This window comes from Pinus tabuliformis, chromosome 4_2, assembly GCF_031772625.1.
Source record: "Pinus tabuliformis cultivar Carrire ecotype Pingquan chromosome 4_2, CPIR1, whole genome shotgun sequence".
NCBI lineage: Eukaryota > Viridiplantae > Streptophyta > Pinopsida > Pinales > Pinaceae > Pinus > Pinus tabuliformis.
Genome location: NC_142304.1, coordinates 335025245 through 335042302, shown reverse-complemented (window position 1 = coordinate 335042302; position 17058 = coordinate 335025245).

Genomic DNA, 17058 nt, shown 5'->3' with positions numbered 1-17058 from the left:
AGATTTCTTTCTGCTGGGAGGTGATGCTGGATTGGGCCTTTTATGGTTGTATCACTTCCTGAACTTTACTTCTTCCATTAATAAAGCATTTGAGGTTCTTCTATATGCATGTGTTTCAATGGTGTATTGTTATGCTTGTGTATTTGATTTATTCTAATCCTTGAATCAGTTATGAATATATGCTTCTTCTAGTTTCGCTCTCTTGTCATTTTGTAGGATCTTGGTGTAGCTGGGCCAGTGAAAGAGCAAGGAGTTGGGAGCAAGCAGCAAGGAGAGAAGATTGGATCAACCATTAGCGAAAGACATTGGTTAGTGGATCTCTTTCTCCCCTATTTTACTTTCATAAAGAGGAAATCTTAGATAGCTTTGCTTCGATTGTTGCTGAGGTACTATCACCCTTAGAGTGGGAGAGGGTCATTCCGTATTGGATACTTTTCCCAACAACAATGCTGGTTGCTCAATAGGAGTTGTGTTCACTGATTCTTTTTGTTTTTGTTTTTCAATGTTTGGGTTTTGGAGAGATGTTCCCTCAAAAATTTTATTGACCTTTAGAGAATCTTCCTCAGAATTATCTTGTTCTTGAATAACTATAGAAGGTCTTTCATTTTCTAATATCCTACTGGATCTTAGTTGAACATCATTAAGATCTAGAGGAGTAATCATATAGGTTAGAAATTGTTGTCCTTCTACCATGTAAGAATTCTAAAGATTTTTATTGTCAGGGTTTGGTAATGGTTAGGCAGGTAGCTGATTTAGTCTATGCTAAAATGGTAGTAAAAGTTGGGGATTTTGGTTTGTTGTGGAATGGGTAATGAAAGTTGAGGGTTCTAATTTTGAAGTTGTGGTCGCTGATTTTGTTGCTGAATGTGTGGGGGAGGATAATGCTGATATGATGGAGGATATTGATAATATTGAGAAAATATTCCATAAGGATTTTGTACTCCTTGTGCCCACGATTGAGATTGAGATTAAGGTTGAGGCCAAGTTTGAGATTGAGATTGAGGTTGAGGCCAAGGTTTCTGCCAAGAATTCCAATTTGGTGGGGGCTGAAGATACATTTGATTGTTAAATCCCTGATTTTGTGGCCCCTGCCAAGGTCTTCTAGCAACAAAACAAAGAGGTTCTACAAAATTTGGGATTGTTTCCTCTTGAAAGACAACATTAAGACCTGGAATTGAAGGGCAACCCTTGGTTTCATGATTCTCTGAGCAAATTATACAAGTATCTATAATTTTTGCATCTAAAGGGAATTCTCTTAGAGCATGTTTTTTTTTTCATTTTGGACAGAAAATAGCTAAAGCATCAACCTCAATTTTCTGCTTGTTTTGCAACTTAAGCGTGTCTATTTGCTCACTAAGACTCCCTAGGATATCTGTTTTGAATTCATCAAGCATATTACCAATTTTTGCCCTACTCACTGATCTAGTTGTAGACTTATTTACTCTAACAAGAGAAGGATCTCTTGGACCTTTCCATGTTTTGGATTTCCCTCTTGAGAGATGAACACATAATTCTCCTATATCATTTAATTGGAGTTGAGAGATATCTCCCTTGCCCATCATGTTAAGGATATCTATCCACTCATCTATAATGGCTTTTAATAAAAGAGCTTTCAAGGTATCTTCATCTAAATTGTCCATCTTTGCTCTTTCAAATTATAGTTGAATATCTCAATCAAATCCTAAGTTTTCATCCTCTCTTTGCATCATTTTGAACACTTCATCTTTTTTATTGATAGGCATGCAATAATCTAAATGCCTATCCAAAAACGTTTTTTTCATGCCATTCCATGTTCTAATGGACTGAGTGACTAACCCCATGAACCACTTCAAAGCAGCTCCTTTCAGTGTTTAAGGGAACAACTTAAGTTTTTGAGAGTCTTCTAGATAGTCATAGGTTTTGCACAAGACTTCAAACTCAAATAAGAATGTTTCAGGATCCTCACTTTTTAACCCATGGAAGTTTGGGAGGATAGAAGCTGAGATATTTTTCATTGTGGCATTTGTTTCTTCGTCCACTATATGGAATCCAAAAGAATGATCTATTTCCCTATTTCCTCTACCTTCTCCATTATTTCCTCTACCTCTTCCTCTACCCCCTCCTCCAAATAGTGTGAATCCTCCATCTTCTCCTTCTTCTGCCATTATAGTTTCTTCAGGGTCAGTATAGGGTTCAACCTGCAAGGTTACTTTCTCCTGCTCTGGTTCTTCTATTAATGGGATATGGGAGAGAGGTTCTACTTCCTTTTCCTCACAAGGTATTCCTAATTCTTCAACTAAAATGTGCTCTCCTATGGAGGTGAAAAAGGCAATTCTTGCTGTTGGAGATTCAAAATTTTTCTCCTCTAGGATTGACTTGGTAGATGAAGTAGGAGATTCTTTTGATTGAATTTCTGCCCCTGGAATTTCAGGAGTTCTATGACTAGGAGTATGAGTTTGGGATGGAGGTGTATCTTTCCTTATTCTTGGTGGGGTAGGTGGTGTTGTAGGAATTGAACTTCTGCCTCTAGCTATAAATCTACGCCTAGAGTCTCTTTCTCTATGCATATCATTTTTTTTTGAATGTAAGAGATAAAGTTATCTAGTTACACTTCCCCGGAAACGATGCCAAAATTTTTGGTCAATTTAGTGTCCTAAATTTCTCTACATAAATTATCAATTCGGGTATCATAAACTGATGAAGTGTAGTGCATTTTTTGTGCTAGCTAACCCTTCTTACTTCATTGTTTTTATGTTTTATGTTGTTTTGGGGGTTTTTGGTCTTTTAATTCCTAATGATTTACAATGTAAATTATCAAAACTAAATCTAACTTTCTTAAAGACTGCTCAAAATCTAAAAATGAAAATAGAGCTAAGAAAGAAATGAAAACAAAGCTAAGAAAGATATGGAAACAAAGCTAAGAAAGAAATGAAAACAAAGTTTCTATTCTTATTTTACCATTATTTCCAAATCATGAATTAAAACTGAAAGTGAAATTTGCAATTGATGTCTAACTAATTACAGAAATAAAACTAAATGAAATACTTGGTTACTTTGCCTCTCAATTTTGGGAGAAAGTCTCCTTAGGATGACATTTAAGTAATTCTGTACTTCATTAATCTAAGAGAAAGCAAATACAAAGATGCAGAAATAAATCATTGCATAGATGAAATGTTCAACCACTTAGTTAAGGATGAATTATCAACTTTAAGGGTTTTCCATAAACATTCTTTAACACCATGAATTATTATTTTAAACTGAAAATGAAATGGCGAAGATAGTAAATGACACTGATGAGTTTAATTGAGAATTTAAACTAGCAAAACAATGAATGAAGTAAACTATCCAACAATGTATCCTTATCATTCTTCAATCCTACTCTCATCCTGAAATAAGGTTAATTTTTAATTGAAGGAATAAGATTACACTATTTAGTTCTATCTTCTAAACTACTGATAAGATCTAAAAAGAAATCAAGCTAATGGAAACTGCTCTACATTATAAACACTCTTAGTAAGAAAATGATAGAAATTGAATTATAAACACTGTTAGTAAGAAAATGATTATAAACATTGTTTTAGAAAGAAAATGATGAATTTACAGTTAACAAGAAGAAGAAAAATAAATAAAATAAAACCTTCTTCAGTGAAGGGCCCCTCTGCGATTGATTAGGCTACGCTTGCTCAATCAACTCCAAGAAAACTCCTTTAGATGTTCATAAAATCATGCGGTCTTCTCATATTAAAACAGGGACACAAAATGCCCAAAAATTATAGAGTCTAGAACTTTGATTTCACATTAAAACTATTACTAACTTCTTCGGTCCCTTACACAGGTATTTATAAGAAAAATCATATAACTTTTTGTGGAGAAAAGCATGCTACAGCCAAACATGTAGAAGACAGATATGCAGAATTTCTTCCTCGGCTGCTGGAGAAATAGATCCAAGACATGGCTGTTAGATTCGTTTTTACAGGTGGCTGTTGGAGTTCGTAGGTATAGGTAGTTGCTCTAGATAACGCTTCCCATCACTGTGAAATGCATTAATTAACCACGAAATAGAGTCCTATTACCCTCGATCTCTTTATGTTTGACTTATCCATTGACCGTAGTCTTATGCCATCTTCTTTGTCGACTTGGGTTGAATGAATAGGACAGGGTCCATGTCATGATGATTCCAAAGCTGTCCATGTGGTTAGTTTCTCCTTCTGACACCTGGAAGCTATTAGAGCATGGAGGTAGCTACGGAACAACCGGTTACCTGTAGAATAGGCTGCGCTTCGTAGATAATATACAAAAATTTATTCAAACAACAAAACATAAAAAGAATAACATGTAAATCACTAAATGTCCTCCTCAAGACACTATATACCAGTTATTAGTGATGAGAATGCATCTTTCTTATGAGAAAACAAAGAAAATGAATGAGAAGAGTTGCTAGGGAAAGAGTAATTTTGAGGCTCAACAATTCTCTCGAATCATGGTGGTAAAGACATGGATTTCAACATCCTAGAGGCACAACTTTTGCATATAGACTTTGATTGAGGTGATTCTTACATTTTTGTAAATGTATCTGTGTATAATACTTCTAGGAGGTGTGCACTTAAGTGGATAAATTTTATGCCAAAAAAATGAATTTTATTCCTCAAGATGCTTCTGGAAGTTTTCAAACTCCAATTTGCTAAACTAGGACCCATCGATAGAAATGGTCCTATGAGCTAATTTATCCACTTTTACACTTTGAAAGAATTAATATGGATTAAAATGATAAATAATATAATGATCCAATATGGATCATGCCTCCCCATTTTGGGTGGCTTTTGGTCCCCAAAATATTCTAGTTAATGAGGTGAGGATATATTTCCTCCACCTTCTCTTAGGTTTACCATTTAGCCTTTATCAAAAGCTATCCTTTCAATTAAATCTTATAAAGTTCCATGCTACCATGCCTTATAGTTCTAAACATATTATACACAATTATATCTTCTGTTAATTATTCTTGAGAATCTAGTGCGAGATCCTCTACAAAATGTAGGATCTATTCCTCTTCTTGATCTAATATAGATGGTTCATAGAGTTTCCAACTATTTTCTTTCACCATTAAGTAAATGTGCATGTATGGGGGCATACTAATTCTATAGTAATTATATCCAACATTTTTTAGCATCTCAAAGGGGCCATATCATAGAGTCTTTATTAATTTATCTAGACCTTGTAGCCTCTCCTTATTCAATGGTAATCGCACTTTGTCTCTCAACTTGAATGACTTCTTAGTCCGTTGGTAATCATGCCTAGGCTTGTATTTTTCATGTGACTTATGGAGTGTCTCTTGTACCTATAGATACATCTTCATAATCTTCTCAACATTAATTTATTTCCTTAAGGAACCTCTTTAAGATCCCCCCTTATTCATCCTTTCTTCCTGTATGCCATATCTAGAGGTGAAGGTGGAAAATATCCAAAAGAAGTTCTAAATGGGGACTTACCAATATAAGTGTGTACTTCTCTATTGTAAGATTTCTTTATATATACCATATTTTCATGCCAAGCCTTTCGATGATTTTAATTGTAAGCCCTCAAAATCTACAACAAATTCTTGTTGATTACTTGTGTCTTCCCATCTATTTGTGGATGAAATGATATAAAGCTCTTCAACTTCATGTCCATCTTCTCCTGTAATGTAGTAAAAAATGAACTAAGAAATTGATCTAGTTGGATATTGGTGGCTAGCCACCTATTCCAATGGGACCCCCAACACTGTTTCCTTTCAGTTTCCTAATTTCCAGCGCAGGTTCTTATAAGGATAATTTTTTATTTTTGGTAGTTTTTTGCGTCCTGAACTTCCAGAGCTTTTTTAAGGTCCTAAAAACCATTTTTTGGGGAAATGGGTAAACATGAGTAAATGACCACATTTGCAAGTGGAACTTGTCCTTGGATAGATATTTCTAACGAGATATTGTGCATGCCAAACAAAGATTGTATGCCAAAGTTACGATGATGTTCCGACTAACCCCAGCAAGGCCCACGAGCTTTTGGCACTTCATCTCCTAGGGTGAGGTTTTTGGATGTTTAGGGTTTGCCATTGTTTCCTCATGATAAAAAGGTCTGAGAACCTTATTTTAACTCAATTCATAAGTAATGTATCCATCACATCTCTTCTCAGAGATAAGCTACCATCGCCCGAGTTAGTTTTTTCCTTCCCGCATGTAAATAGTTTTCAACAATTATTATTTATTAACTGAAGTTTTGTTTCATTGTATCTCAATGTTTTTGTTTAAATCTATATTTCACTTCATTCCTTCATAAATCAAGATCAATGGTATCATAGTGGTCTTCTCTTTCTCTATTTTTATGTGCATGTCCCCAATGAGGTCGAGGTACAAGGAGTTGGGACTCGAACTAGTTTAACCCTTGCAAGGTTGGCCTCACTTACCCCGACGACCTCCCATGGTGGAAGAAAAGAAAGATGAGGGATCAGGAAATCCTTTCAATTTTTTTCTCGAAGAGGCCCTCAAGTAATAAAGGATTGTGATGATGGATAATTTTTCCCAAATCCTTTGGTGGGTATTAGGGGGAAAAGAATCTTCATCAAACAATCACTTCGAAGGTGCTACCTCCTTTAAGGTACACGTTAAATTTTGACATTCCTATATTTGAAGGTCAGATAGACACAAATGCCCTAAATAGGTGGTTAAATTTGCTAGAAATATATTTTTTTGTCCATAATTTTCCAATAGGGAAAATATTACTTTTGCACTCCTCAAAGCCGCCCCCATGTCAAGGATTGATGGAAAACATTATAGAAATTTTGAGGTCTAAATGTAACGCGCCCCTCCCAAATTTTACCCACCTTTGCAAGCCCTCCATGTAAATGTGAAGAAGAGTGCTACTATGACATGACCCAATATGCTAGTTCCAGTTAACGAAGAAGGGCCTACAACTAAGACTTACTGACCTTGCTCAGGAACCATAGATCACTCAAAGGCTGAACAACCACCCCAAGTAACCAATCCCTGAATTGGAACCCTTTTTTTCTAACCTAGACCTATAACGCACCCTTGACATTTTGTGCATGATGTTGTGAGCCTCCAACCACACTTACAAGCCTTGCTCCATGCGGTTATGACCTCAAATCTCTAGTTTTGTGCCTATGGTCCCAAGATCTGGGCCACCTTTCTAGACTAGCATCCAAAACACTTCCCAAAGCTTCTTGTAACTTTCTAAAATCATATGTCCTAATGACAATGATAATCATTAAAAATTGAAGCCAAAACTTGACCTAAACTAACTAGAACACACTAGACATTTCGTCAAACATATGGTAAACCTGTAAGCTATAGGTCATGAATGAAAATATGAGTATAAATATTTGAATTTCGTCTAAAAATCAACAAGAAGGTCTAATTCCCTCTCAAGTAGTTGTAACCACACTAGTTAGTCTATGCATTCATTAATTTATCAAAGCATAACAAGAGTCATAGCTAGAGAACATATTAAATCATGATTATAACCAACATATAACCAGATTATTAACCATGACAGAACAACCATCAAAGAAACATAATAATAGGTACAAATTCTCATCGTTCACGATAGAAAAATGGCTCTCACTAACACATGCAAAATCCAACCAAGTCAGGGACTTCCACGTACCACCCGACCGTAGAATGAGCTGAACCAAATCATTCTTTTGGCCTATCATCCCCATGCTATATTACAAGAATGAATGTGGGATCTCATGGGATAGACCAAGACCTTAACAACCAAGGGAATCCATAGGTTAAACCACCTCCACCCAAAACTATTGTAATCTCACCTAAACCAGTCTTGAGATGACAAAACCAAACCAAGCTTGGATGTCTCAAAATTCTTCACGATACCTTGAGGGATTTTTCTGTCTCCACCCACCTTTCAAGGGATTCCTTGAGAAAACCATATCCACCCCGAACCCTTGGGAATTTTCCCGTAACCACCTCACCCGATTCCAAAACCATCCATTGATCCATAGCTCAGCCAAGAAATCAATCCCATCACATCATGACTATCAAGGAAATTGAAAGACAAGGATGAAACCACTGTTAAACTTGACAAAACCCATGCCAATAAAAATAAATAAATCAAATAAACAAATGCATGGAACATGCATTCACACCTCATCTAGGAAATCACACATGCAATCTATTACCTGAAAAATCTTCTTGATGAAGCTATTCATTCAACCTTCTCCTTACTTTCATTTTCCTTCCTTTTATTTCTTGTTTGCTTTCTCCTCTTGGTTTTATTTCTCTCTCTGAAACTAACTCCCAAGACAAACTGACAAAAAGATGTGAGTTGGTTCTCTGAACCCTTTTTATTATTGATGTCTCTTTTTTCTTCATTTTCCTTAATTTTCCTTCTAGTTTCCCTAGCATGCAAATATGTGTTTCCTCACCTTACTTTTCTCCTATTTTCCTTTATTTTCATACACATGCCAACTAATGCCTCTTTTCCTTTTCCAATTTCCATAATTATGAATAAACTGAAAGTGATGCCCAAAATAGTTCTTTTCGCAACATTCATCTTGGAATATGTGTCCCATGACCTTGGTCTTATTTTTCCTTTATTAACCTTTATTACATCAACTTTAACTTAGGGATATTGCAAACCCCTCCCCCTTAAGGGAACACCATCCTTGGTGTTCTATGACACCTATGACGATCGAATTGCTGAAAACAATACATAGCTCAATACAATATTTACAATGAACAACTATTATAAACCATGACCAACATGACAATCATACTTCTTATTGACATTCATAACACAACTCATTGTGGTTTCTACAACCATATGCATATATAAATACATATATAAAAACTCATTTGCTTGACCCAAAAAATAATGAAGGATACAATTCTCACATATGATCAACCATCTCCCATGTAGCTTCATCGGGCATAAAGTGCTTCCGCTGCACTTTAACCTGCTCGATTGCTCTATTCTAGAGCATGAGTTGTTTCTGCTACAATATCTATTGTGGTTCTAGATGGAATTCTCCATATGGTTCCACCTAAAATATAGACCAATAAATCACATGATCAACATCCTGCACATATCTCTTAAGTAATGAAAAATGGAAAACATTGTGGACTTTCACTATTGAAGGTAGTACAAGTCCATAGGCCACTAGTCCAATCCTCTCAAGGATCTCAAAAGGCCCGCAATACCAGGATGCTATCTTGGCACACGATCCAATCCTCAAGGAGCTCCTCTTGAGATTGATGCACAAGTACACGTGCTTCCCAACCCGAAACTCCTTAAATGCCCATTGTTGATTTGCATAACTCTTCCGTTTGTCTTGTGATACCTTCAAATTCCTCTTAATAACCCACATTTCTTATTTCACCTTTGCTAACATGTCCATTCTAATCAACACCCTCTTCACTGGATCACTTAAGTTGATAGGAGTATTACAACTTCGCCCATAAAGAACCTCAAACAGAATCATCTTCAAGGACTTTTGATACTCATTGTTATAATCAAATTCCACTAGTGGAAGATACTCCTCCCACTTCCTCTGTTGATGCATGACATACATCGTCAACATATTTGCAAGAATTGTGTTAACCCTCTCCTTCTGTTCATCTATCTATAGATGATAAGATGTATTGAAAGCTAACTCCATCCCAAAACCTGCGAACAACTACTTCAAAAACTAGGAAGTGAACTTGGCATCTTTTTCTAATATGATCTTCTTGGGAACACCTTGCAACCTCACTATCTCCCTATTGAAAATTTGAGCTACCTTAATGGTTGAATTAGTAGATTTAACTACAATTAAGTGAGCTACCTTACTTAACTTGTCAACTGCAACCATGATGGAATCATGTTTCTTTGATGTCTTCAGAAAACCTATTATGAAGTCCATGGAAATGACCTCCCATTTCCACTCTGGAATCAAAATAGGTTATAATAAACCACCTGGATGCTTACGCTCTGCTTTTACCTATTAACGGTCTATAGATGTAACAACAAACTCAACCACCTATTTCTTCAAGGTCAGCCAATGATAGAACTTCGTAAACATTGGAAAATTCGTTTGATACCCTAGGTGACCTAAATACGTTTTGATGTGAAACTCCCTCAAGATAAGATTCTTGAGCTCACTACTATTTGAAACATAAATATTGAAATTGAATCATACCAAGCCATCTGTTGTGATATGATACTCCTCATCCCCATTACCTTCACCATGCTATTGCAATCTATGCCTCAAATGCTGATACCTATCATCATGTTGTCTGGCCTACAAGATATCCTCCTGCAAATCTATCCCATAAGAACTCTTAGTTGCAATATGATTCACATGCACTCTCCTATTGAGAGCATCTACAACCCTATTCTCCTTTCCCTTAATGTATCTAATCTTGAAGTCAAATTGACTGAGAGTATCCAACCATGTAGATTTCCTAGAATTTAGATGAGGTTGGTCAGAAACTAACCTTAGTCCACTATGATCACTCATAAGAATAAACCTCCTACCAAGAAGATAATGTCTCCACATATTCAAAGCATGAATGATAATTTCCAACTCAAGATAATGAGTCACTTAGTTCTGCTTGTTCTCATTCAACTTCCTTGACTCATAGCATACCACCTATCCTTCATGCATTGGGACTCCACCAAGTCCTCTCTTGCAAGAATCTATACATACCACATACCCTTTATCAAGATCTGCAATCTTCAAGACTAGAGATTTTGTAAGTGAATGCTTCAACTGCTCAAAGTTAGCTACACACTCTTCAAGCCATTCAAACTTCTTTCTCTTTTGCTGCAAAGATGTAATAGGATAGGAAATCCATGAGAAGTTCTTGATGAACCTCCTATAGTGATGTACTAGTCCCATGAATGATCTAATATCGTCCCAAGTATTAGATCCCGAAATCATTAGTATCCTCAGCAAAGGTTTGGGATTTGCAGTTGCTCCTAAGAACCTTCCAATTGAAAATTTGATATGTAGCATAGAGGCTGGGATTAATAACCTTCCTTTGGAAGATAAGGAAACATTAAGACAAGAGTTTTCCCTCATTATGAGAAAGGCCAAAACTCCCAAAAGTAATTTGAGTAAAGAAGAACAAAGAGCCTTTAAATCCTTGCGGAATAATGATAAAATTGTAGTTCTTAAGGCAGATAAGGGGGGAGCTGCTGTGATCTTGGATAAAGAAGACTATATATGTAAAATGAATGAGCACCTCAAGTGTGGCAGTTATAAGAGGCTGAACAATAATCCCATCCCCAAGATTATGAAGGAGGTAAAAAAGACAATTTTAGAGTCCAACCTTGAAGATAAATTAAAGAAGAAATTAATCCCTTCGTGTGAAACTATCCCAAGAATTTATGGGTTACCCAAGATCCATAAAGAAGGGGTTCCTCTCAGACCAATAGTTAATACCATTGGCTCCCCAACCTATGAACTCGCTAAATATGTTGCTAAAATCCTTAAGCCTCTTGTAGGGAATACTGATTCTTTCATCAAAGACTCCTATGATTTTGTGAAACTTATTAAAAATGAGAAGATTGAACGTGATGACATCCTTGTTAGCTTTGACGTAGTGTCCTTATTCACCAAGATTCCTCTTGATGAAGCCATTCATGTTATAAAAGATGTTACTGATCCAGGAACTGCAAAATTGGCTGAAATCTGCTTGCGATCAACTGTTTTCACCTTCCAAGGAATATATTATGAGCAGACATCTGGTGTGGCAATGGGATCACCCCTTTCGCCAATCGTAGCCAACTTATACATGGAATACTTTGAAAAGAAGGCCCTTGAATCGTACCCTTTGAAGCCTGCTTGGTGGAAACGATTCGTCGATGACACCAATATAAAATGGACACATGGTAAAATAGAGCTTGACAAGTTTTTTATTCACTTAAATTCTATCTCTCCAGAAATAAAATTTACTATGGAGCTAGAAGAGAACATGAGCATCCCATTTTTAGACGTTCTCATCATCAGAAAAGAAGATGGCTCTCTAGGGCATAAGGTTTTCAGGAAGTCAACCCACACAGAAAGCTACCTCCACGCTGATTCCCACCATCACCCAGCTCAGAAGTTCGGTGTTCTAAACACTCTTGCTATCAGAGCCCTTCGAATTTCTGACCCCGAGCATCTGAATGAAGAGAAGAAGCATTTAGTTTCAACCTTTAAGAGTATAGGCTACAGAGAAAAAGAGATTAAAAGAGCTATAGAGAAAGCTGAAATAAGGGTGTTATCTCATCAACCTAAGGCTCAAGACCAACCTCAGTGTGGCAAGGTATTTCTCCCTTATATTCATGGAGTAACAGATAGGATTGCCAAAATCCTAAGGAAGAAAAACATAGTCACGCAATTCTCAGCTCCTGGAACTATTAGGCAGGGTATGAGGTCTGTCAAAGATAATATTGATAGACATCAGCTTAAGGGAGTCTATAAAATAGATTGTTCATGTGGAAAAAGCTACATTGGGGAAACAGGTCGCTCCTTGCAAACTAGACTCAAGGAACATGGGGCTGATATTAGGAATGAAAGATCTCGTACTTCGGCCTTGGCAGAACACTCCTCTAAAACTAAACACCATGTCTGCTTAGAAAGCGCCTCAATTATCGCAAGGGAAGAACATCATCATAGGCGAAAGATTAGAGAAGCTCTTGAAATTATCAAACATCAACAGAATCTCAACAGAGACAATGGTATTGAGATTAGTGGAAGCTGGATGCCCTTAATCAGAAAAATTAAGGTCACCAATACTCCTCAGGTATAGCAATCAGTAGGTAGATTTTCCTTTCTAATAGTTAGTAGTTAGTAGTTGTGCTATAACAATTTAAGTATAATAACAATAATAATTATTAGTTTGTTATTACATCATTTACATCTACAACATTAAAATAATAATGGCTATTATAAGCTATTATTATAAACTACTATTATTAATTATTAATTAAGATCTATTAATAAGTCTATTAATTAGTTAAACCATTAAAAAAAAGAAAAAAGAAAAAAAAAAGAGGTAAACAGCTCCTAAGTCAATTTTCATAATAATGATTACTAATGTATTTATTACTATTAATTTATTAGGTCTTGATATTAATTATTAGGTTATTCAATTAATTATTTATTATTAAGTGACTATTAATTATTAATATTGATTTCTAACACTATCAATATTAATTAATTTTAATATATAGATTATTATTACTATTATTAACTTATTATATTTCAATAGGTTAATAATAGTAATAAATTTAATATTAATATTATTTTATTAATAGTTTAATATTAATATTAATAGATCATATATAAAAATAAAATTTTTATATTTATATTGATACTATTAATAACTAATATTATCAATATTAATTAATTTTGATATATAAATTATTATTAACATTATCAACTCTTTAAAAATTGTAATATTTATACAATGTAATAATATTAATTATTATTAATATTAATAAAAATTTTAATACAATATTATTGATTAGATACTATTCAAAAATATATAATAATAATAATAATAATAATAATAATAAATTAATTAATTAATTAATTAATCAATTAATATTTCTCTTCAAAATCTAAAATTCTTAAAACATAGCCGACATTCATCTCATCCTACAATCCACTTTCCTTACAACTATTTATTTACCTCAATTAAGCTCTTCTTCTACCAACATTCAAGAAAGTCCCAATGATGGATCCCAGTTGGGATTTGAAATGTTGACGAAAAATGGTTTTTACTGTGGATTCTCTGGTAACTATGTCTAAAAATATATACGACAGGTGTCTTAAATTCAGGATCTAATCTCATCCATATTCCTAGGAGCTACCCACTCCATGATATCTCTAACATTTTTCGGGTCCATTTCTCTACCTTCCTTAGACACAACATGTCTCAAGTAACGAACTTTAGTTTGAAATAAACTTCACTTACTAAGGTGGGCATACAATTGATGCTCTCTCAACAATATTAACAATGCTACTAGGTGTTTTGCATGTTCTTCCTCGTTCTTAGAATATATCAATCTATTATCAATGAAAAATATCACAAACTTGTCTAGATAAGGACGCAACACACTATTCATCAAACACATGAAAGTAGCTGGATAATTAGTAAGACCAAAAAGAACCACTACAAACTCATAATGCTCATACTTGGTACATAATATGGTTTTATAGATGTCCTCTTCTTTGATGCGTACTTGATGATATCCTAATATCATGTAAATCTTTTAGAACACTACTGCTCCCTTCAAATGACCAAACAAGTCATCAATCTATGGAAAATGATACATGTTCTTGGTTGTCACCTTGTTAAATTGTATGTAGTCAATGCACATCCTGAGAGTACCATCCTTCTTCTTCACAAACAACACTGGTGTACCCCAAGGTGACACACTTGGCCTTTTGTATCCCTTATCAAGCATTTCCTTAAGCTGCAACTTCAATCCCACCAACTCTAGAGTGCTCATAATGTAAGATGCCTTTTATGTTGGTGTTGCTCCTGGTAGCACCTCAATAGAGAAATCCACTTCCCTTTGAGGTGGGAACTCTGAAATATATACTGGAAATACATCCTGAAACTATTGCAAAATTGGATACCTCTTTGAGAATTCAACATCCTCAAATCCTTCCCCTTATCATTGGAAACATGTACTATAAATAATACACATCCTTTCCTACAATTGGGCTTAGCATGCATAGGTGTAACCATTATCATTGATGTAGGCTTCTTCTTTCCTTGCAAGATTCACTTCCCTCCATCATCATCCAAGCACTCAATAGCCTTCTCGTAATAATCTACCTTAGTCCTGTGAAGGTACAACCAATCCATACCTAAAATCATTTTATATGAACCTAATGGAATCACATTTAAATATGTTGATGTAGGTATACCATTCAGCTCGAATGCACAAACTCTCACCCAATGATGAACTCTCTTCTTGGTCCCTATAGCCAACTTCACCAACCAATACTCTGGATGTACTTCTTTACTCAAGCCATAGTTATCCATGAGGTCGGGATTAACATAGCTATAATTACATCCAGGATCAATCAAAATCGAAACGACTTGATCACATAGCTTACCTTCCATCTCAATAATGTATGTATTGTGATCTTCCTACTTGTTATCGAATGGTGCATAGGTCTAAGGAATTCTTTGTCCAACATCCCCAACTATTTGTGCCTCCTGAGCACTATAAATATGAGGTATTATACCCTGGTACAACGTATAATCCTTCTTGTTATGATCCTTGTGACATATATAAGACAAAAATGGTTCTCTGCCACTACCCTTATTTTGTTACTCTCCAGGTTGAGATCCATGTCCCTTTTCTACTGCACTAAACTTCTTGTAAGGAGCCACATTTTCTTTCTCACTTGCATCTTGAGGTCTTTCCAGCTTTAGAGGCCATTTTCCTTTGGTATTGTCATTACCTTTCTAATCATGCCTAGTCTTAGTCTTGCACTTCGACTACTCATAACAATGCTACAATCTCACCATGAATTCCTATGATGATTGATGCTCATCATACTCAATCTGATCCTAGAATGCTAATGGAAATCCACTAATGAACCTTTGACCCTTCTCCTTCTTATCCTTAAGATAAGACACATACCTGAACAATTCCAGAAACTTAGTCATGTACACTTCATCTATCATAGTCCCCATATTCAACCCATAGAACTCCTTAGCCTTACCATTGTAATATCTCTCTGACAAGTACTTCTTCCTAAAGAGTGTTTTTAACTCATGCCAACTCAACTCATCCATCTTGATACCTCTGACACACTTCACATCTTCCCACCAGGTAGCTGCATTTCCTTTGAGACTAAACATAATTATCCTGGATTTCAAATTCTCAGTATAATCATTTATCTTGAATAACTTCTTCATCCCAAGAATCCAAGCTTCTGCATCTTCTAGTTTCTTCATCTCTCCATCAAATGTAGGAGGCTTGACTTTCTTGAAATCATTTGACAAGTATATATTCTCACTCCTCCTGTAAGGATGATAGAAATGATGACCATAATGTCTATCTGAAACAAAACTAGAATGGAATCCATAACCATTACCTCTTCTATTAGGTGTATCCATCCATATGCCACCTATTACCATGTCATCCCTATTTGACCTATGCCCTCCATGAGACCCGCTACCATATGCCCCATTTGTCCTTTCCTCCTGTCCATAACTGATTTATGGTTGTCCCTATCTTTGTAAATCTGATAGACTATGAAGGATCACTGCATTGACCTCATATTTCTTTTCATGAGTCCTGGAAAGCCTTTCCTGTGACTGAATTATCCAGTCATTATCCACCTTGCAACTTGTGATCTCTGCCTTCAGACTTCTTAAGGTATCTTCTATGTTAGGAGAATACTTCTCCCCATGATACTCAGCTGATCTATAAGAAGAGTCACATGAAATATAATCCTCCATTTTTGTTGTCATCTATGATCTTCTTCTTCCTACAAACATACTATGTTAGACAAACCAAATATAAACATAATCAAACATACCTTAGTGAAGTTTAGGGGAGGTTATCTCATCTTCACAAACCAATACACACACACACACACACACACACACACACACACATATATATAATGATACCATGATATCAACATCATACATGATAACATAAATTGTAACGCCAACTATATACATGAAAACCATACCCACTACAATGCATGCATTACAATCACATACCGCCCATCCAGTCCAAGTATTTGAACTTGGAATCTCTAATACTAATATGTAATGTGACTCTCCCCACATTTACCTCTTAAGGTATCTTCTATGTTAGGAGAATAATTATCCCCATGATACTCAATTGATCTATGAGGAGAGTCACAAGAACTATAATCCACCATTTTTCTTGTCATCTATGATCTTCTTCTTCCTACAAGCATATTGTGTCAGACAAACCAAATATAAACATAATCAAACATATCTTAGCAAAGTTTAGGGGAGATTATCTCATCCTCACAAACCAATATATATATATATATATATATATATATATATATATATATATATATATATATATATATAT